Source organism: Lissotriton helveticus, chromosome 2_1, assembly GCF_964261635.1.
Source record: "Lissotriton helveticus chromosome 2_1, aLisHel1.1, whole genome shotgun sequence".
Lineage (NCBI taxonomy): Eukaryota > Metazoa > Chordata > Amphibia > Caudata > Salamandridae > Lissotriton > Lissotriton helveticus.
Genome location: NC_136059.1, coordinates 82,717,329 through 82,739,647, shown reverse-complemented (window position 1 = coordinate 82,739,647; position 22,319 = coordinate 82,717,329).

The window sequence follows — 22,319 nt, the reverse complement described above, 5'->3', positions numbered from 1 at the left end:
TTTTCTCAATAAAGCAGATTTGAAAACTAAAAAAAAATTAAAAAAAAGAAAAAAAAATTAAAAAAAAAAAAAAAGTATATAAAACACACGATAAAAGATGCGTACTCCTACGATGCCTTCCCTAACTAGATGTACCTACGTGTGTTTAGCATGGATGTAGGTGTTAAGCCAAGAATCCCTCTAGGATTTAGTCAACCCCTTTACCTGAAGTGTGAGACTATGGGACCCCATCCTGGTCACGAGTTGGACAACCCGCGAGGGAGGTTAGACCACTGCGAGTTCGAGCATCTGCATGCCGGAATCTCAGCATCTCAGGTCAGTGTGTTGGCCACAAAAGTCTTGGTCTCTGTCGATCTTAGCAAGATGTGATGTACATATACCCATAGGCCTCCCGAGTGGTCCTACCTTGCTGTATTACTGTGTCAGCCTAAGGATGACGTCTGGCATGAACTTTATACATAGATTTCATACAAGAGCTGGTAGTCCTGCTGTTCTTCCAATAATCCTCATGCATAATGTATGAGATTTCGAACTAGGGAAAACATGCTTTCTGAATGCAGTGTAATATCTAGGTAAAACGTCAGTCCCTGTAAACCGTGACAATTGTAATGTAGAGAGAGAATATAGGTGAAGGGTAACGTGTTTATCAAGACCTATATCAAAGTAACTATATGGACTATAACACCCACTTCTCTTCCGAATGGATGACATAGTTAAATTCTAACCATACTACTAGGTGGACTAGACACTTGTACGCAAAAATGAGTTAAAAACATGTGTTTCAAATGTTTAAAAAAGTTTTAAAAGTGTGAAGAAAAATATTAGAAAATGACACTTAAGCTATAGTTTTAATAAGTCTTTAAGTATATACAGAACTACTACACGCATTTAGAAAGCCATACATGTGCAAAAGGAATGTCAATTTTGATATAGAGTTCTAATTTACTGTTTTGTTTTTTAAAAGCAGAATTTCTTCCCAGGACACGACCGGCCAAATGAGTCAAATGTTTATGTGTCCTAGCTGGTAGACGCAACATTCTCGCTGCTTGCTTCCACAGTTGGTGGTCCCTGTAACACCTCGCAGATTATGTCAATTGAGGACAGATGATTTACCATATTGTCCACAGCCGGTGCTAGGGCAGCCTGTGCACCGTCCAAGGCCTGGGTGAAAGAGGAGGAGCCGGTGTCTGTACTAACAGGCGCTGATACTACCTGAGGTGGCTCTAAGAAGGCTGACATCAACATGGGAATACGCTGGGGACACTGCAGAACATGGGCTGTTATCGGGTCCAGTAGAACATCAATGTCCGGTCGCGAAAAGGATGGGAGTGTCAGACAGAGATCCATCCAACACATATTCTTCTCTGCAAAACAGGCATCAGAGGACAGGTAAGATGCAGACTGGTCTAAACAACAAGAACCAAGAAGCACTTAGTTCCCTTAAGCAAGGTGTGCCTAGAAGTTGTACCATGCGATCACGGTATTTTCGCTCCAGGAGTACTGTTTCCATCTCCTTGGTGACTGGGACGTCCATTGCGTAGCAGAAACACGACAATCAGGATACCTGCCATTAGAAACAGGATCAGCGACAGCCCTCCAAAAATGCTTCCAAATACGTAGTGTATAAAGTTTGGTATACCTCAGAGGACCATCTGAAAGGTGCTTATCAGTCCAGAATCTATGTTCTTAAATAGGTAAACAATGCCTGTCATAGCAGACATTTTATAGATACGATTTACCATTTCTGAGAAATGGAAAGGGTTGTTTTAAGGTATAAGAGCCTGTATCTCTGCTGAAGACCTTGCTTCTTGAAGATCAAAAGTCTCTCGAGCGGAGGTTAAGGGCACAGATTTCTTTATAAGCATCAATCAATCAATCAGAGCATTTGTAGAGCGCACTACTCACCGGTGAGGGTCTAAAGGCGCTAAGGAGGGTGTAGGAGGGGGGCTCCTGCTACTGCTCGAACTGCCAGCTCTTGATAAGTCTCCTGAAGGTCAGCCGGTCCTGGGTCTATCGCAGGTGGATCGGGAGGGTGTTCCATGTCTTGGTGGCAAGGTGGGAGAATGATCTGCCACTGGGGCTCGTTCTGTGGATGCGTGTAACGGTGGCGAGGTCAGAAGAGCAAAACTGGTGGTTCAGGGTGTAGAAGGTGAGCCATTTGTTGAGGTATGCTGGTCCTCCATTGTGGAGTGCTTTCTGATCATGGGTGAGTAGCTTGAAGGTGATCCTCTTATTGACGGGGAGCCAGTGCAGGTCTTTCAGGTGTGCTGTGATGTGGCTGTGGTGGGGGATGTCTAGGATGAGGCGTGCGGAGGCGTTCTGTATGCGTTAAAGTCTTTTCTGGAGTTTGGCCGTGGTTCCCACATAGAGGGCATTGCCGTAGTCAAGTCTGCTGCTGATGAGGGCCTGGGTGACCATCCTTCTGGTTCCGGTGGGGTTCCATCTGTAGATCTTGCAAAGCATGCGGAGGGTGTTTGTTGGAAAACGAGGAAGCATCTGTAAGGCCTGCACAAATACCATGACACATTTGTCCTTCACTGGGAACCAAACACCCTAGGGCAGCGCCTGACTCTCAGAGGGTAGCGTTGCAGAGCAGTCTGAGGCTTACTCAAGGGAGGTGGTGTGGGCTAGTAATCACCATTTGCAGGTGTGCAAAAATAACACTCAATAATTGATTGTCCAGTCTGTACTTTGCTTTATAAAACTTACTCAAGGGAGGTGGTGTGGGCTAGTAATAACCATTTGCAGGTGTGCAAAAATAACACTCAATAATTGATTGTCCAGTCTGTACTTTGCTTTATAAAAGTAAGAGTACATTTATTAAACACACACACACCACTCAATACTATACACCAATTTACAAATATACATAAGCTGATGGAATTACTTTGTGACATTGCATAACATCTCCACCCCTCCCGCAGGCGGGGTGGGGTCGAGTACCACCACTCCCATGTAGGCACATCATCCAGCCCCCAATGCAGTGAAAAGGTCTTAACCTGGAGCGAGGGCACTGCGCACTGGCACCATCCCAGTGGCGACCCCCCCTATAACCTCAACAACCATTAAACAGGCTACACCTGCCTTGGTGACACATGACCCTGACTGAGCATCTCCTACTGACCATACAGTATGCACCTCTTCATCTTAAGGGCTAACAGTCTGGGGTCTTCACCTAAGCGCAGCAGCAAGAATACATGTTTACGCACACTTTAGAATAACAGTACTCAGCACATTTGGATATCCTTAAAAATGCAGTACATTTACAGCCCCTAAAGGCATCACAGATGATCACAGGATTAAGTAAATACAGTCAGTCACCCTAGCAGGAGTGTCTAGCTACTTAAATCCACTTCGCTTATGACATCACCTTAAACCAGTACTTCAGATGGAACATCAATCTCTTGAAAAGAAATAACCATTAATAAATGCATTTCGGTGCAATTTCACTCTTCATCTCGAGGGGATGCCCTTCTCCAGACATCCCCCACTCAGCCCTTTCCTCCTTGATGCAATTATCAAAACACCCTTAGCTGAAGAACATAAGTTCCAGCCCAGAAGGTGTTAAATGCAGGTTGAGCCCTGGAGGGGTTATTCTTTTCAAATCCCCAGGACACCTAGGGTGACTAGTCATCTTCGCGCTGGGGGAGACTGCGTTGCTCCTGCAGCTCCCCCGGCACCTTTGCACTCATGTGGTGGTGACCCCGTCCTCCTGGGGCCACTACAAGCAAAGAACACACGGTTAGCCCTTGCAGGCCGGTCCTGGCCTGCAAGGCATTGAAGGCTGGGTTGCATATTTGATGAGCAGCTCTTCCCGATGTGGGCCTCCGGCCACTTCTAGGGCCTTGGTGGGGGGCCCGGTCCCTCCCGGACCCCCAGGTGAGCATGCACGGCTCGGGGAGCCCAACCCTGGCCGCTCCTCCACTTTCCTGGGGCCCGGTCCCACCCGGGACCCCCGCTGTCCCCTTTGGTTGGAGGGCAGCCTGGGGAGCCAACCCCCAGCTGCCCCCGCCGGCTCATCCTGACACTTCAGGGCCCGGAGATGGGGTCCCGGGCCCCGCCTCCTGTCTTCTTCACGGGGGGAGGTGGGGGGCGCGACGGCGCCTCCTGCCCCCGCATTCTCGTTGGGGCCCGGAGTTGGGGTCCCGGGCCCGCCTCCTTTTCGTTGGGGGCCAGGGTGGGCTCCTGGCCCCCGTAGGGCTGAATCTTCAAGGGGAGCGCGACGGCGCTCCCCAGCTTTGCTTTGGGGCCCAGGGATGGGGTCCCAGGCCCCTTGGACCCATGTTCGCGGGGGCGTGACGACGCTCCCCAGCCTCCGGTTCAGCGGGGGCCTGGGTGGGCTCCTGGCATCCCGCGGGGGCATCTTCACGGGGTGCGCGACGGGCGCACCCCAGCTTTACTTCTTTGGGGGGCAGCCCCCGGGACCTGACCCACCCTGTGGGCATCTCTGAGACCGGCGGCAGAGCCCCACGCACTTCATCGTAAGTCTTCTTAGGGGTCAAAGGTCGCCTACCTTCCGGGGGCCATATCTCAGCCCCTGGGGGTCCGATCTGTCCCATTTTTGCGTCTTCTCGCTCCTTGTGGCGTCCCCCAACCACTGGGAGCACTCTCCTTCATCCTGCGTGTCTCCAAGAGGGTGCATTCTGCAGGGAGCGGTCTTCACTGGCTCCCTGCGCCTCTCTTCTCCCTGCGCAGAGGCCTCTTCTTCTGCGCCCGGGTCCTGGGTTCTTCTTCTGGCCCTGGTAGGTGGGGGGTCTCTCCTTCCAACTGCCCATTGCACCAGGCTCCAGCACCTTTCGCCTCAGTAGACCACACCCCAGAGAGAGCTTCTCTTCCTGTGCAAGTACTTTTTAAAAGTTGAGAAGGGGGATGACAGGAAGTCTCTGGGTGTCCTATCAAACAGCGACACCTCACTTCCCTGCCCCTGCTCCCTCCTTCTTGTCCAGCCTCTGGGTTTGTTCAAAATGGCGTTGTCCAATGTCTCTGGCCATATGGCCTCTGAAACCCAACTCCTTCCCCCCTCAGTGCCTTCCCTCCTGGGTGCAAGCCGGTGCCTGGCACCCAGCGACAGCAGTTGATTGATTGGCTTTAGCTCCACCTATCTTTTCTCCTTGGAGGGAAGATCTTCGCTCTGGGAATAAATGTTATTAATCTAACCTGCTATGGCCAGACCCCAGCCAGGGACTCAGAGAAATATGACATTTCCGGACGACCCGAAAGCAGTACCAATATGACTTTGGACTCTGCAGAATACTAATTTTCACATCTGCTACACTGGACATTAGTGCGTGTCTGGAACTGTAGGCTTTGTGGAAGTCATTTTAGCCATGGGCCCCACATCATTCACTCTGTAGCTGCTCCTGGACTGCGCCCGCTAGGAATCTCCCCTGCGCAGAACCTGCACGTGTGCACACGCATGTACACCCGTGTCTGCATGTAACCAGCACGGTGTCCCATACTCCAGCTGCTGCGCAGCGGCCTAGTCAAGCCAGGGGTACACCAGTAAAATCTCCATGCAGTCTCCTTCATTATGAGTTCACTGTGGGTGAGTCCCAGATTATGAGGCTCCCCCACAGTAAAAGCTCAACAATTAGGTGCTCAAAAATTGAAAAATCCGGGCGGGCCATAGTGTCAGAACCACCTTCTAACAGTGTTGAAGTAGGAGGATGAGACGGCATTGACTTGCTGGGTCATTGATAGTGATGAGTGCAGGATGATCCCTTGGTTGCGTGCGTGGGCGGTGGGTGTCGGTGCACCTCCCAGCGTGGCCGGCCACCAGGAGTCGTCCCAGGCGGAGGGGGTGGAGCTAAGGATGAGGACCTCTGTCTTGTCCGAGTTCAGTTTTAGGCGACTGTTCTGCATCCATTCGGCGACGGTCCTCATTCCTTCATGGAGGTTGGTTTTGGTGGTGGCAGGGTCCTTGGTGAGGGAGAGGATCAGCTGGGAGTCGTCGGCGTATGAGACGATATTGAGGTCATGCGATCGCATGATGTTGGCAAGTGGTGCCATGTAGATGTTAAAAAAGGTTGGGCTGATGGATGATTCTTGGGGTACACCGCAGGTGATCTTGGTGGCTTCGGATTGGAATGGAGGGAGGCTGACTCTCTGGGTTCTGCCAGTGAGGACGACGTGATCCAGTCCAGGGCTTTGTCGTGGATCCCTGCGTTGTGGAAGCATGTGCGTAGAGTGTGGTGGCAGACGGTGTTAAAGGAGGCCGAGAGGTCCAGGAGGATGAGGGCTGCGGTTTGGCCGTTGTCCAGCAGGGTCCTGATGTCTTTGGTGGTGGCGATGAGGGCGGTTTCTGAGCTATGGTTGCTGCGGAATCCAGATTGGGACCAGTCCAGGGTGTTGTTCTCCTCGAGGAAGCGGGTCAGTTGCCTGTTGACAATCTTCTCGATGTCTTTCTCTGGAAACGGGAGCAGGGAGATGAGCCGGAAGTTCGTGAGGTCCTTTGGGTCTGCCTTGGGTTTCTTGAGTAGGGCGTTGATCTCAGCGTGTTTCCAGCTCTCTGGGAAGGTGGCAGTCTCGAAGGAGCTGTTGAGGATCTTCCGGAGTTGGGGTACAATGATGGAGTGTAACGGGGTGTACAGGAGATCGCCTGAGGGTGGCTCGTCCCCACCGCCTTCAAGTCCCATAATGCATCAGGGCGATCAGGAGTCTGTGGCGGTGCACCACAATGCTCGTTTACCACACCCCCTCTCTCTCTTCCCTCCCCACAGGACATTGAGGCGGGTGTTACCGATACCTCGGAGGAGGAGGAATGGCCCTTTAATTCGTGGAAGGAGGCGCAGTGGGAGGAGCCGGCATACTACGCGTTTCCGTCAAAAGGAGTTAGCCCGGAAACCCAGGTGTGCTTGTACACCCGGAGGTCGGAAGAGAAGAGCGTTTGGAGTGCGGAGGTTCAGGAGAAGACGGAGTCAAGAGGAGAAGAGATCGAGAGGAGAAGAACATCGGAGGAAGGAGCTGAGAATACCGGAGGTGAAAGAGAGCGGCGAGGAACATCCGAGGCCGGGGGAGTAGAGGAGAAGAGGCACCTGCAGGGAGCAGAGTCGGCGCCTGCCAAGGACGGAGAGAAGCCAGGAGGCCACCGTTCCCGCGAGCCGCCCAGCCACTCACCCAGGGGAGGTGCGTGGCTAACCCAGGTGCGTGACCGATTGCGGGGCTGGGTGGATGGTAGAGGTACTCTAGGTACAAAACCACGGGAAGCCTAACATCCCGGTTCCCTTTTCACTGTGCACTTTACCCTACCCCCACTTTAGGACACACTTGTACAATAGAGCACCGGTGAATCCTCTCACTCCCTTCCCTTGTGAAAGTTACATTGAACGGAGATCTCACGGCCCCCTTGTTTCTGTTTGCCTTTTCGGGGGAGCCACACGTCCCGCCGCGACGGACTCCGAGGAAGAAGAACCGGCCCCTCAGAGTCCCGAAGGATTCCGCAAGAAGGAGAAGGCCCGCCACCGGAGACGCAGTAGAAGCAGGTCCCCGCGGCGACCCCATCACCGGAGAGCAAACTGTACTGATCACTTGCTTGCATCAATAAAACCCTCTTTAACTCGAGCCCGCTTGTTGCCCATAACTGCACCCCTACCGACGCGCCACGCAACATGGAGCTTGCTTTGTTGAAGATGTGGTGAGGGCAGGGGTCGGATAGTGAGCCGTAGTGGATGGTGTTCATGATTTTGATGATGTTGTCATCATTGACGGGGTTCCAGGAGAGCAGGAGGCCGATGTGGCTGGGGGGCGGTGAGTCTGAGGTGTCGACGGCTGTCGGGGGTCTGGGTGTTAAAGATGTTGTGGATGTCTGTGATCTTGTGGTGAAAGAAGGTAGCTAGGGAGTCGCAGAGGTCATGCGACGGCGGGATGTTGTTAGAGCTGAAGCTGAGGTTGGTGAGATCCTTCACAATGTTGAAGAGCTCTTTGCTGGTATGCTCATTGTTGTTGATGCGTTCCTTGAAGGAGGTCCTTTTGGCGGTTCGAATGAGTTGATGGTGCTTGCGGCTGGCGTGCCTGAGGGCTGCGTGGTTGTCCGGTGTCTGTTTGTGGTGCCACTTCTTCTCGAGTTTTCGGCAGGTCTGCTTGGATGGCTGGAGGTCAGTGGTGAACCAGATGGCGTTTCTGTTGGTGTGTCTGTTAGAGGGTTTCTTGATCGGGGGGAGGGTGTTGGTGCAGTTGTCGATCCATTGCCTGAGGTTGCGGGCAGCGGTATCGGTGTTGGTAGGGTCGGTTGGTGGGATACGGGCAAGGGTGGTGATTAGCTGGCCTTGTTCCAGCTGCGGTGGGGGATCCGTTGTGGGTAGTTGTGCGTGGTGTGTTTCTCGGAGGAGAAGTGGATGCAGCGGTGGTCAGTCCAGTAGAGTTCGGTGGTGTGGCTGAAGGTGACGTGGTTGCTGGCGGTAAAGATGGGGTCAGGTGTGTCCCCAGTGGAGTGGGTGGGAGTCGTGACAAGCTGTTTGAGTCCGAGGTTGTCGAGGTTGTCGAGCAGGGTGGTGGAGTTGCTCTCGTTGGCGTTCTCGAGGTGAAAGTTCACGTCTCTGAGGAGGATGTAGTCTGTGGATGCAAGGGTGTGCGTGCTGACGACGTCTGTGATGGAGTCTCTGAACTGCGGCTGGGGTCCGGGGGGGTCTGTAGACGAGGGTTCCTCTGAGGGTGATGTTGGGATCGATGTGTATCTGGAGGTGCATGTGTTCGGCGGCGCTGAGGATGTCTTTGGAGCTGGTCCAAATTCTGAGGGTATTCCTGGGGACGATGGTGATTCCTCCTCCTCGTCTGTTGGTGCGGTCCCTGCGGGTGATCTTGTAGCCATCCAGTATGGCTATGGCAATGTCGGGTGCCGAGGAGGGGTTCATCCAGGTCTCCGTCAGAAAGGCGATGTCCGGGGAGGAAGAGTCGAGTAGGTCCCAGAGTTCAAAGGCGTGCCTGTGGACGGAGCGGGTGTTGAGTAGTATGCATCTGAGATGGTTGCGACCTGCCCTGGTAGGAGGGGCAAGGCGTGCTGGTGTTCAGTGGCTGGTGAAGCTGCAGCTCCGGAAGAAGAAGGATCCGTGGGTGAGCGTCGGGGTGGCCTGGAAGCAGGTGGATGAGTGGCCAATGTTGAGTTAGTGGAGGGTGTTGGTCTCATAGCGGTAGCAGTGTCGGGCATCGGGGCACTTGCGGGGGCCAGGGGGTCTGGCACTGGGCGCGGTCCAGGCGTGGACAGGCGCAGACGGGCTTGCAGCCATTAAGAAGGGGAAGTGTGAGGGAGGAGCAGCTGGGAGGTGGGTGCAGGAACGAATGGGCGAGCGAGTGGGGTGGGGCCACAGGGGACGCAGCAGCAGTAAGGGAAGTATAAGCAATCGCAATGGAGCGCATACCGCTAGCCCCTCCTCCGGATCGCCCCTCGGGAATCTGCTACATGGCGTTCTTGAGTGGTTCACCCATGTGGGTGCAAGTAGGTACTTGTAAAACTGATGATCTCTAGACCCGATACATGTCCCGGGTTTTTGGATATCGCCCGAGACATGGCTCGGGTTTCGGGATAACTTCCCTCATCAGTAGAGAAAATAGTTAGGGGTGGAAGAGAAGGCCGCCAAACAACCGTCAATGGCCTCGATGCCCGAACCGGCACGCAGGTGCGTCGTCCAGGAGCCCTGTCGGCTCAAAGCTCAAGCGACCCAATTTGTATAAGCAATCGCAATGGAGCGCACACCGCTAGCCCCTCCTCCGGATCGCCCCTCGGGAATCTGCTACATGGAGTTCTTGAGTGGTTCACCCATGTGGGTGCAAGTAGGTACTTGTAAAACTGATGATCTCTAGACCCGATACATGTCCCGGGATTTTGGATATCGCCCGAGACATGGCTCGGGTTTCGGGATAACTTCCCTCATCAGTAGAGAAAATAGTTAAGGGTGGAAGAGAAGGCCGCCAAACAACCGTCAATGGCCTCGATGCCCGAACCGGCATGCAGGTGCGTCGTCCAGGAGCCCGTCGGCTCAAAGCTCAAGGGAGCCAATTTGTATAAGCAATCGCAATGGAGCGCACACCGCTAGCCCCTCCTCCGGATCGCCCCTCGGGAATCTATTACATGGAGTTCTTGAGTGGTTCACCCATGTGGGTGCAAGTAGGTACTTGTAAAACTGATGATCTCTAGACCCGATACATGTCCCGGGTTTTTGGATATCGCCCGAGACATGGCTCGGGTTTCGGGATAACTTCCCTCATCAGTAGAGAAAATAGTTAGGGGTGGAAGAGAAGGCCGCCAAACAACCGTCAATGGCCTCGATGCCCGAACCGGCACGCAGGTGCGTCGTCCAGGAGCCCGTCGGCTCAAAGCTCAAGGGAGCCAATTTGTATAAGCAATCGCAATGGAGCGCACACCGCTAGCCCCTCCTCCGGATCGCCCCTCGGGAATCTGCTACATGGAGTTCTTGAGTGGTTCACCCATGTGGGTGCAAGTAGGTACTTGTTAAACTGATGATCTCTAGACCCGATACATGTCCCGGGTTTTTGGATATCGCCCGAGACATCCACTAAAGAACTACAAGTACCAGAGTCCAGAGGGGCGATCCGGAGGAGGGGCTAGCGGTGTGCGCTCCATTGATGACTAAACACAATATGGCTCCCTTGAGCTTTGGGCCGACGGGCTCTTGGACGACGCACCTGCGTGCCGGTTCTGGCATCGAGGCCTTTGACGGTTGTGTGGCGGCCTTCTCTTCCACCCCTAACGATCTTTCTCTACTGATGAGGGAAGTTATCCCGAAACCGGAGACATGTCTCTGGCGATATCCTAAAACCCGGGACATGTATCGGGTCTAGAGATTCATCAGTCCAACAAGTACCGACTTGCACCCACCTGGGTGATCCACTAAAGAACTACAAGTACCAGAGTCCAGAGGGGCGATTTGGAGGAGGGGCTAGTGGTGTGCGCTCCATTGATGACTAAACACAATATGGCTCTCTTGAGCTTTGGGCCGACGGGCTCTTGGACGACGCACCTGCGTGCCGGTTCTGGCATCGAGGCCTTTGACGGTTGTGTGGCGGCCTTCTCTTCCACCCCTAACGATCTTTCTCTACTGATGAGGGAAGTTATCCCGAAACCCGAGACATGTCTCGGGCGATATCCTAAAACCCGGGACATGTATCGGGTCTAGAGATTCATCAGTCCAACAAGTACCGACTTGCACCCACCTGGGTGATCCACTAAAGAACTACAAGTACCAGAGTCCAGAGGGGCGATCCGGAGGAGGGGCTAGCGGTGTGCGCTCCATTGATGACTAAACACAATATGGCTCCCTTGAGCTTTGGGCCGACGGGCTCTTGGACGACGCACCTGCGTGCCGGTTCTGGCATCGAGGCCTTTGACGGTTGTGTGGCGGCCTTCTCTTCCACCCCTAACGATCTTTCTCTACTGATGAGGGAAGTTATCCCGAAACCGGAGACATGTCTCGGGCGATATCCTAAAACCCGGGACATGTATCGGGTCTAGAGATTCATCAGTCCAACAAGTACCGACTTGCACCCACCTGGGTGATCCACTAAAGAACTACAAGTACCAGAGTCCAGAGGGGCGATCCGGAGGAGGGGCTAGCGGTGTGCACTCCATTGATGACTAAACACAATATGGCTCCCTTGTGCTTTGGGCCGACGGGCTCTTGGACGACGCACCTGCGTGCTGGTTCTGGCATCGAGGCCTTTGACGGTTGTGTGGCGGCCTTCTCTTCCACCCCTAACGATCTTTCTCTACTGATGAGGGAAGTTATCCCGAAACCCGAGACATGTCTCGGGCGATATCCTAAAACCCGGGACATGTATCGGGTCTAGAGATTCATCAGTCCAACAAGTACCGACTTGCACCCACCTGGGCGATCCACTAAAGAACTACAAGTACCAGAGTCCAGAGGGGCGATCCGGAGGAGGGGCTAGCGGTGTGCGCTCCATTGATGACTAAACACAATATGGCTCCCTTGAGCTTTGGGCCGACGGGCTCTTGGACGACGCACCAGCGTGCCGGTTCTGGCATCGAGGCCTTTGACGGTTGTGTGGCGGCCTTCTCTTCCACCCCTAACGATCTTTCTCTACTGATGAGGGAAGTTATCCCGAAACCCGAGACATGTCTCGGGCGATATCCTAAAACCCGGGACATGTATCGGGTCTAGAGATTCATCAGTCCAACAAGTACCGACTTGCACCCACCTGGGTGATCCACTAAAGAACTACAAGTACCAGAGTCCAGAGGGGCGATCCGGAGGAGGGGCTAGCGGTGTGCGCTCCATTGATGACTAAACACAATATGGCTCCCTTGAGCTTTGGGCCGACGGGCTCTTGGACGACGCACCTGCGTGCCGGTTCTGGCATCGAGGCCTTTGACGGTTGTGTGGCGGCCTTCTCTTCCACCCCTAATGATCTTTCTCTACTGATGAGGGAAGTTATCCCGAAACCCGAGACATGTCTCGGGCGATATCCTAAAACCCGGGACATGTATCGGGTCTAGAGATTCATCAGTCCAACAAGTACCGACTTGCACCCACCTGGGTGATCCACTAAAGAACTACAAGTACCAGAGTCCAGAGGGGCGATCCGGAGGAGGGGCTAGCGGTGTGCGCTCCATTGATGACTAAACACAATATGGCTCCCTTGAGCTTTGGGCCGACGGGCTCTTGGACGACGCACCTGCGTGCCGGTTCTGGCATCGAGGCCTTTGACGGTTGTGTGGCGGCCTTCTCTTCCACCCCTAACGATCTTTCTCTACTGATGAGGGAAGTTATCCCGAAACCCGAGACATGACTCGGGCGATATCCTAAAACCCGGGACATGTATCGGGTCTAGAGATTCATCAGTCCAACAAGTACCGACTTGCACCCACCTGGGTGATCCACTAAAGAACTACAAGTACCAGAGTCCAGAGGGGCGATCCGGAGGAGGGGCTAGCGGTGTGCGCTCCATTGATGACTAAACACAATATGGCTCCCTTGAGCTTTGGGCCGACGGGCTCTTGGACGACGCACCTGCGTGCCGGTTCTGGCATCGAGGCCTTTGACGGTTGTGTGGCGGCCTTCTCTTCCACCCCTAACGATCTTTATCTACTGATGAGGGAAGTTATCCCGAAACCCGAGACATGTCTCGGGCGATATCCTAAAACCCGGGACATGTATCGGGTCTAGAGATTCATCAGTCCAACAAGTACCGACTTGCACCCACCTGGGTGATCCACTAAAGAACTACAAGTACCAGAGTCCAGAGGGGCGATCCGGAGGAGGGGCTAGCGGTGTGCGCTCCATTGATGACTAAACACAATATGGCTCCCTTGAGCTTTGGGCCGACGGGCTCTTGGACGACGCACCTGCGTGCCGGTTCTGGCATCGAGGCCTTTGACGGTTGTGTGGCGGCCTTCTCTTCCACCCCTAACGATCTTTCTCTACTGATGAGGGAAGTTATCCCGAAACCCGAGACATGTCTCGGGCGATATCCTAAAACCCGGGACATGTATCGGGTCTAGAGATTCATCAGTCCAACAAGTACCGACTTGCACCCACCTGGGTGATCCACTAAAGAACTACAAGTACCAGAGTCCAGAGGGGCGATCCGGAGGAGGGACTAGCGGTGTGCGCTCCATTGATGACTAAACACAATATGGCTCCCTTGAGCTTTGGGCCGACGGGCTCTTGGACGACGCACCTGCGTGCCGGTTCTGGCATCGAGGCCTTTGACGGTTGTGTGGCGGCCTTCTCTTCCACCCCTAACGATCTTTCTCTACTGATGAGGGAAGTTATCCCGAAACCCGAGACATGTCTCGGGCGATATCCTAAAACCCGGGACATGTATCGGGTCTAGAGATTCATCAGTCCAACAAGTACCGACTTGAACCCACCTGGGTGATCCACTAAAGAACTACAAGTACCAGAGTCCAGAGGGGCGATCCGGAGGAGGGGCTAGCGGTGTGCGCTCCATTGATGACTAAACACAATATGGCTCCCTTGAGCTTTGGGCCGACGGGCTCTTGGACGACGCACCTGCGTGCCGGTTCTGGCATCGAGGCCTTTGACGGTTGTGTGGCGGCCTTCTCTTCCACCCCTAACGATCTTTCTCTACTGATGAGGGAAGTTATCCCGAAACCCGAGACATGTCTCGGGCGATATCCTAAAACCCGGGACATGTATCGGGTCTAGAGATTCATCAGTCCAACAAGTACCGACTTGCACCCACCTGGGTGATCCACTAAAGAACTACAAGTACCAGAGTCCAGAGGGGCGATCCGGAGGAGGGGCTAGCGGTGTGCGCTCCATTGATGACTAAAAGCAGTAAGGGAAGTGGCAAAAAAAGCTAAAAGGCAAAAAGGGAGCGCTACCGGGAAAATTAGGAGCAGGAAAGGCAAAGAGAATAAAAAAGCAGCAGCAAGCAGAAAACAGGCAAATAGGGTAACAGAGCAGACACAGAATATCGGCGGCATGAACTCGCGGCAGCAGTGAGAGCAGGAACACGGGCACAGTCAGGTGGAGCTGTGCGGCATGGGGAGCGACCTGCTGGAAACAGGGTCAAGGCTTGGCTTTTATTCTGCTCAAAGTATCAAACCGTTTTGTGAAATATTTAATGAAGGCCATAGAGGCGCCTCCCTGACTGTATATGTTGGGGGAAACAACACTTGCATACAGCTCACAGTTACCAGATATGCGATGCCAGAAGCCAGAAGCCGGTGGATTCCGGGTTGGTGGTAGCAGCCCGGCGCCATTGGTTGAGAGACTGCATAACGGCAGACCTGACTACAATCGCTCTTATTTTAAATTGTATTAATTTTGGGCCATATTGTGTTTTTAATTGTTACATTGTCACTCTGTGCAAAGCGGTGATTATAACTGCCAATTGCTCGCGCGAGTGCTTTTAAACTTGTAGGTGTGCAGGGCGGCTGATTAATAGCACCACTCGCACTCTCACCTGAATTGCGGCCCCTCTGCCTCGTTCCATCGCGGCTTCTGCCGATTGTGTGGAGGGCGGCTCACTTACCGCGGCTCCTAGTGCCGGTCCGGTGGTGGGAACGGGCGCCATATTGGGAGGAGTCCGAGAGCGCAGGGACCTGTGGCAGCGGTCCAGTCGCTCGAGGCTCCCTCACATAAAACGTAATGTGCTGGAGGGAGCGCAGCGGGCGCGACGGAGGCGCGCCGGAGTCGCGCTAGAGTCAAGCTCGTCTGCGCTCGTCCGCGAGCGTCCGGGGCTAGGGGCTAAGGACCTTGTTGGACCAGTAGTGTATACATCCGCTGACCTGCTAGCGTTGCGACCCTCTATTACCACATGCCCCCCCGTACCCCTTAACACGGTGAAACGGACATTCCGCTTAGGCATTACTAATCCTACTAATATTGCTATGGACCCTGGCTCTAATTATGCGGTGCTGGAAAGTACGGCTGGTGCTATTTGCAATTTTAAATGTGTTTATTTAAACACTCGCTCTATGCCCAAACATCAGATGGACATTTTCTTGCTGCTATCTGATCTTAAACCGGACTTACTTTTGTTGACCGAGACATGGCTCACACCGGATTCTTTACCGAACATCTTGGCTGCCTTGCCTGCTGAGTATTACATTATGTCTGTGTTACGACCGGCAGGTAAAATTGGGGGCGGGGTGGCCATTATTTCTAACAAGAAACATCAACTTAGACAACTCTCCTCCTTGGACTTACCTAATGTGGAGAACATTGTTGCCAAACTGGATACTGTTAATGGGACACTTGTGGTGGTTTTGTTATACCGCCCGCCCCAAAATATGGCTATGTTTCCTGCTATTTTTGCTGAGCAACTGGCCATGCTGACCACTAATAATTCTAAATTACTCTTGATCGGGGATTTTAATCTCTGGTTTGATAACATACTATTAGACCCCCTAGCAGCTGAAATGAAGGTTCTTTTGAGTGATCTGAATTTAATACAACATATAGACACTCAAACTCATCAAAAGGGCCATAGTCTCGATCAAATTTGGTCATTGAACCTACCTATTGATTTTATTGATATTAAACCATGTAGTTGGTCTGATCATTTTATTATCAGTTTCTCTTTTTGTGTTGTGAAAGCCCCTCAATTTAAACTGAAGGCTACCAGTCTGATTCGGAAATGGTCCTCTCTGGACATTTCAACTTTTTTAAATTTGTTAAAGTCTACCTTGCCAGAACAGAGTTTGGATGTGGAGACTACTGATTGTAGGCTTCAAGAATGGCTTAATTCGGCCATCAATGCCTGTGTCCCTCTCACTCGCTTCGATAACTCACGCGGTGCGGGTGCACATAGGTGGTACACACCGGAGTTGAGGAAATTAAAACTTGAAGTGAGGCAATATGAGAGGACATGGCGTATTAATTACTGCCCTCATGCAAGGATTGCATATTGTTTAATTCGTAAAGCCTACCAAAAAACACTGCACACTCACAAAACTGATTATTTCTCTTCTAAAATACTTAATGCGACTAACAAGTCGAAAGAAATTTTCAGGATTGTGACTGAGTTGTGCAATGATGAAAGAACTTCTCCTCCAGTTGTCCCTTCACAATCCCTATGTAATTCTTTGAATGACTATTTTCATGATAAGATAGCATTGATTAAGGATACTCTATCTAGGCTTCCAGTTTGCATGCCGATAGATGATACCTTTTTTAACCCCCTTACTTTGCATTCTTTCCCTTTAATCACTGACCAAATCCTCCCAGATTTGCTTACTAGAGTTAAGTCTGGGTCTCCTCAGGATGTTTGTCCTCCTCAAATAATGAGGGAGATTGGTCGGGCAATTCCCAATAGCCTACTTCCTTTGCTCAATAATTCCCTGATGTCAGGGACTGTTCCGATTAGTTTTAAACAGGCCTTGCTGATCCCTCTAAAAAAGAAACCCGGCATTGACTCTTCCGACCTCTCAAATTACAGGCCAATATCGTTACTGCCTTACCTATCTAAAATATTGGAGGCCCATGTGACCAACTGTCTGTCAGGTTTTGTGGAAGCCTCTGGTTATCTACAATCTAACCAGGCAGGCTTCCGGCCAGGTTATTCCACTGAGGCAGTGATATTGGCCGTTCAGAACACCTTGAGGTCCAATGCTGACGGGGACCTGCACCAGACCTTGGTGTTATTAGATCTGTCCGCCACGTTCGACACGGTTGACTATACCATCTTGGTCAACCGTGTCGAACAGGCCGGACTTCGAGATTCGGCTCTGGCTTGGATCAGGTCCTTTATCTCAGAACGCACCCAGTCGGTTCGTCTGGGTTCTTTTACAGCCCCTAAAAATATCTCTTTCTGTGGGGTTCCCCAAGGATCTTCCTTGTCCCCTTTATTATTTAATTTGTATATGCGGCCTCTTTTGTTCTCCCTACAACAGTTTAATGTTGATGTGTACAACTATGCAGATGATCTGCAGTTGGTTTTTGTCCTAAACGCAGACAACGCGGCTGAGGATTTTCGAGCAACCATGTCCTTTATTCAAAGGTGGATGTCGCTAAATCACCTTAAGCTAAATCCGGGAAAAACTGAGCTCATTCTACCTGGGAAGAGTGAGATCAGTTGGAACCCTTGTTTTTGGCCATCGGACATGGGCTCGCCTCCTAAAAAATCCCGTACAACTAAAAGCTTGGGAGTGACTCTCAGTGAGGATCTTTCCTTGGAAAGTCAAATTGGAACAGTGGTTTCCACGGGATTTTTCCAACTGAGGAAGATCAAGAAAATAGCACATCTCCTCACAGGCTTGGCCTTAATTCAAACAGTCAGTGCTCTTGTCCTGTCTCACATCGATTTTTCAAATGGCCTCTATTTGGGGGCTCCAATTGGCCAGTTGAAAAGATTGCAATACCTGCAAAATCAAGCAGCGAGACTTATTTGTAAAGTCCCGAAGTGGGAATCGATCAGACATGGACTGGAGACCTTGCACTGGCTGCCTGTGGAGCAGAGAGCAATGTTCAAGGTGGGCTGTATTGTGTTTAAGGCTTTGGAGGGCAAGGGCCCTATCTTTCTTAGACAATTGCTGCGTAGATATCAACCTCTCCGCAGCTTGAGATCTGCCCAGTATGATCTACTTGAGGTTCCTCGTTTTAAAAGGAAACGTCAGGGAGGTAGCAGCTTCCAATTTTTAGCTGCCTCATTGTGGAACTCTCTCCCTCTGACTCTGCGACACAGCAGGGACCTCCTCACCTTTAGGAAGACATTCAAAACATTTCTTTTTTCTCAGGTTTATTGTAAGCAGTGATTTGTGTCTTTTATGTATTGTTATGTTTGATTCTCTCCAGCGCCAAGAAGCCTTCGGGCGTATGTGCGCTTAACAAATAAAAAATAACATAACATAACATAACATCCCACAGCAACCTTGATCATTTAGCATCAAGTAACTCTCATTTGAAAGTGGTCTGAATACTGGAGTGATCGCGGCAGCTGAGGCACCCTTTAAGTGACAGGACAAGTTTCCTACTGAACCATTACAGGCCCCATGAAGCCTTATATCCTGGCATAGAAGTGATCCACTTAAGGTATTCTCGCAGTTAGTACCACTTAGAAATACTTCTTTCTCCCTACTCCGGCATTGAAATCTGTACGGCAATTTCCAAGATTCCTTGATGAATTTCCTACCCATTTCTTCATATATGCCTGCCTGCATTTGTTCTATGCAATTTTGGAATTGAAAGTTTGTGACCGGAAGAGCTTTGCGGCCATGGATTAACCATTCTGTGGACGGTGATTCTGCCACTGTGAAGGGTAATCTGTCCAGTTTTTCAATGCACAGCATTGTGTACTTTGCTCCCCTCTGTGCCATTTCTATCTGTTTTTCTGTCAGATTGTAGGAGGAAAATAGAGACTGGCTATTTATGAAACGCCATGGCACATAGCCTGCGCACAAAGATTGCAGCGTCCAGCTTAATAACATAATAGAACACAATTGCGACTGCCCGTGTTGTGGTATGGACAAATCGTGTTCTAGTATATCTATAGCATATGATAGAATGTTGACCAGTGAATATATCCTGGATGTTAATGTTATTATCAGTCAGCAGAGAGGACCAGAAAATTGGACGTACCCGTGGCTGCCCGAGACAGGGAGACAACTAAGATCATCCGAAGCTTCTTTAACCCACCACCCGTTATCTTGAGGCGGGTGTGAGTTTAACCAGGAAAGAACAGCCCGGGGAAGGGATCACCCTTTTCATCTTGAGGGTCCCTATTCATAAAATCGATCAAGATAATGGTTGGAGGTCCCCTTATCCGGAGGGCAATCCATGAGACGTAAGGGCAAGTGTACACCCCCTACGACTCTACTTAATTTCCAATGAGAGAATGAGTCTAAGGTCCAGTTGCGCGAAGAAACAGCCACTATCTAATTGAAAAGATTCTGATCCCTAACCATAAGGAAGGATCTCTGTTTTTAACCCCAAACGATTCCGATATGTCCTGAGGAAGGTGTGCCAACATTCAAGGGCAGTTACACCGAAACGCGTCGACGCTTTTTTTTTTGTCTTGTAGAATTCAAGCCCAGGAAATCCTTGATATTTGGCATATTGTGACATGGGATTAGTGTCTAAAATACTGTAAGGGCGTTTGAATCTTAAAATCTGTAACACTATTAGAGGTTTTTCTTGAATAGGGGTTCCGCTTTCTTTTTACTCTATTATGTAAATACGTGTCTGTGTTAAATAAAGTGTTGATTAACTTTGCTAGGACCATGTTGACACCCTAAAATGTGTATTCTTTTGCTTGTTTCATCTCTGCACAACAACACAATTGTTTTAATATTGTTTTGATCTATTGTACAATATAAGGTTTTTTATTTTATATGTATTATGAAATTGATTATGTAATGAATTCCTTCCTTTTTATTTATATATTTTTAATAAAAAAGACTGTGAACGGTATAAATTAGTTTATGACCAGTGATTCAAAATATTGCCTGTAGTGTGAAGTGTGAGTGAGTGAAACAACTATTTACCAAATTACCCTTTCCAGGGATTTTCTTATTTGACTTGTTAATGTTATTAACCTATTAGCAATCACTGCTAGAGCTTAATATGATCTACTGCTCATAATCTTTCCATTGCCTCCTGTTCTGAAATCTTCCAAATCTCACTGAAGACAGCATAATACAAACATTTGTGGCGTGGTTTCCTAGGACCTCATCCACATCCCCTGGAAGTAAGGATAAGTGTTGTTTCACCTGTGAGTGTTGAGGTGTGTAGCCAATCAAGGCATAACTTCCCAACACTGTATGATGTCACTACCCCTGGGTGTTGTCTTTGTACAAAACGTGGATCTGGCCTATTAATACTAAATCCTTTAGTTTCACCCAAGAATCTTTCTTGACTGTTATGGATGTCTACGGGCCAAACTAACCATTTTTTCCAATCAGGGTCTGATCTATTGTAACCTCTTTTTGTGATGTTAGGTTATCCTCAGTGTGTGATGGGGCTTGCACCAGAGGTGTATTCAAATCTTTATTCCTTGCTAATCAAGACAGGTTGTTTGTAGCACATGTTTCATTCAAAAAACATTATTTGTTGAGGAATAAGGCATGCTCTAAATAGTGCCTCTGTTCCCTGGGCCTGCCAGTCTCTAGTACCCTAGACGGATTTTAAGTCTATAGTCTCCTTCCAAAAGGCAAAACCTTGTTCAAACAACTGTGCTATAAGGGAAGCAGAATAAATATGTTTGGTGTTTGTCAACATATTTTCTGTGCTGGTGTAGGTGCAACCTTATAGTGATATGAATCTGGGTCGGATGTGTTAAACCCTGATAAATATGGAAATTTTTGTTCAAATGTTTATTAACTGCTTTTTGGCGGTGTTGGGCAATGTTCCCTTTGGTGATACATGAAAACATTCCTAGGGTTAGCAGATTTATGCAGAAAGTGATGACCATAGTGTTGATAGCAATACATTTTTTCAAAGTCTGACGTGTCTTCTAACATTTCATTACTAGAAAAAGAAGCAGATTTCTCTAAATCAGACAACATATTATTTACAGTTTAATTATCGCAATCATCGGAAAATGTACTGGAGGTAATAATATATCTCAACAATATTTTAAATAAGTGTAGTATTTTTAAAAGTTCAGTCGGGCCAAATATATCATAATCAACCTTGTCCCACACTATACCATCAGGTATAGGAACTGCTGTAATGTTCACTGATGATAGGTCTCTCTTTTCACGATATGATAATAGATGTGGTTTCAGAATCACATTTACTATTTGTGCCGCAGAGCTTTCTCGAAGATAAGTTCCATTAATAAGCGTACTAAAAACAGTTACTAGGCCTATCCAGTAAAGAAAGAAAAGTATTCCTGTAGATACCCAGACTTCCTCTCAAGGTTATACCAGGTAAGTCTTTTTAAGAAAGTTCCGGAAATCTTTAAATCACCGTGGAAGAGTTTTTGGGCTGGCGTCATTTCAGGTTCACTTGGATCTAATGAAAAAGTGTCAAAGTCAATGAAATAGCCAGATGCAGTTGGATCAATTTTCGGTAGTTCCGCAGGTTTTGTGGAAACTGTAGCTTGCTATTGTTGGGGCATGTAGATATCCGTGTTTGGTCGCATTGAAATTTGTCTTTCAGTTGAGTTCTCATTTTTGAACTTCAGCATCAAGAGGAATGCGTTCCGTTGCATTGTTGCTTAGTCCTTCATTCCGGGCTGGTGACCCTTCAAACGTGATGAGTCTTTCTGTATGAACTTCTTGTATAGTTGTTAGAGGAGGGTGTCTGTTACTCCGGAGTCCAACCGGCCTACTACTCAGTATCAGCCACATAGTGTGGTTTGATTAGGTCAATTGAGACTAATCTTTTCTCCTTTTTACCGGCAAGGAGTGGTAGTAGTACTGTTCTTGTTCCTTCAACTCCCAGGACAGGTACAGGATTTCTGTATGATGCCCCAAATTATTTCTTGTCCGCTATTTTCTCTCTGTCCAGATCCTCAACTTTAGGGATCCAGACAGGTCTTGCCGTGACACTTTTTACCTACCCAGTGGCGTCCCTTTGTGTCGGGACAGTACTCTGTAGCGCCCTAGTTTTGTTCAGGTCCTGTAAAACAGCCAAACGTTTATGGATATCAAAAGGTTTTCCATCCACCACTGTGCCTTCACAATCAAGATCAGGTACCCACATTCTCCTCCCAAATAGGACCTCATAAGGAGTGGCCCCCTTAGAGAGCTTCTTGGCTGATTGTTTAATGCCCTTTGGACTCCATACAGATGTTTTACCCAGTTTGCATCAAGGTACTCTAGCTCTTCAAGACTTCTTCAAGTCCCGGTTTTTCCTCTCCACAACCAAATTTCCCTCAGGATGGTACGGAGAGGAGTACTGCAATGCTACACCCAGACTTCCCATAGCTTT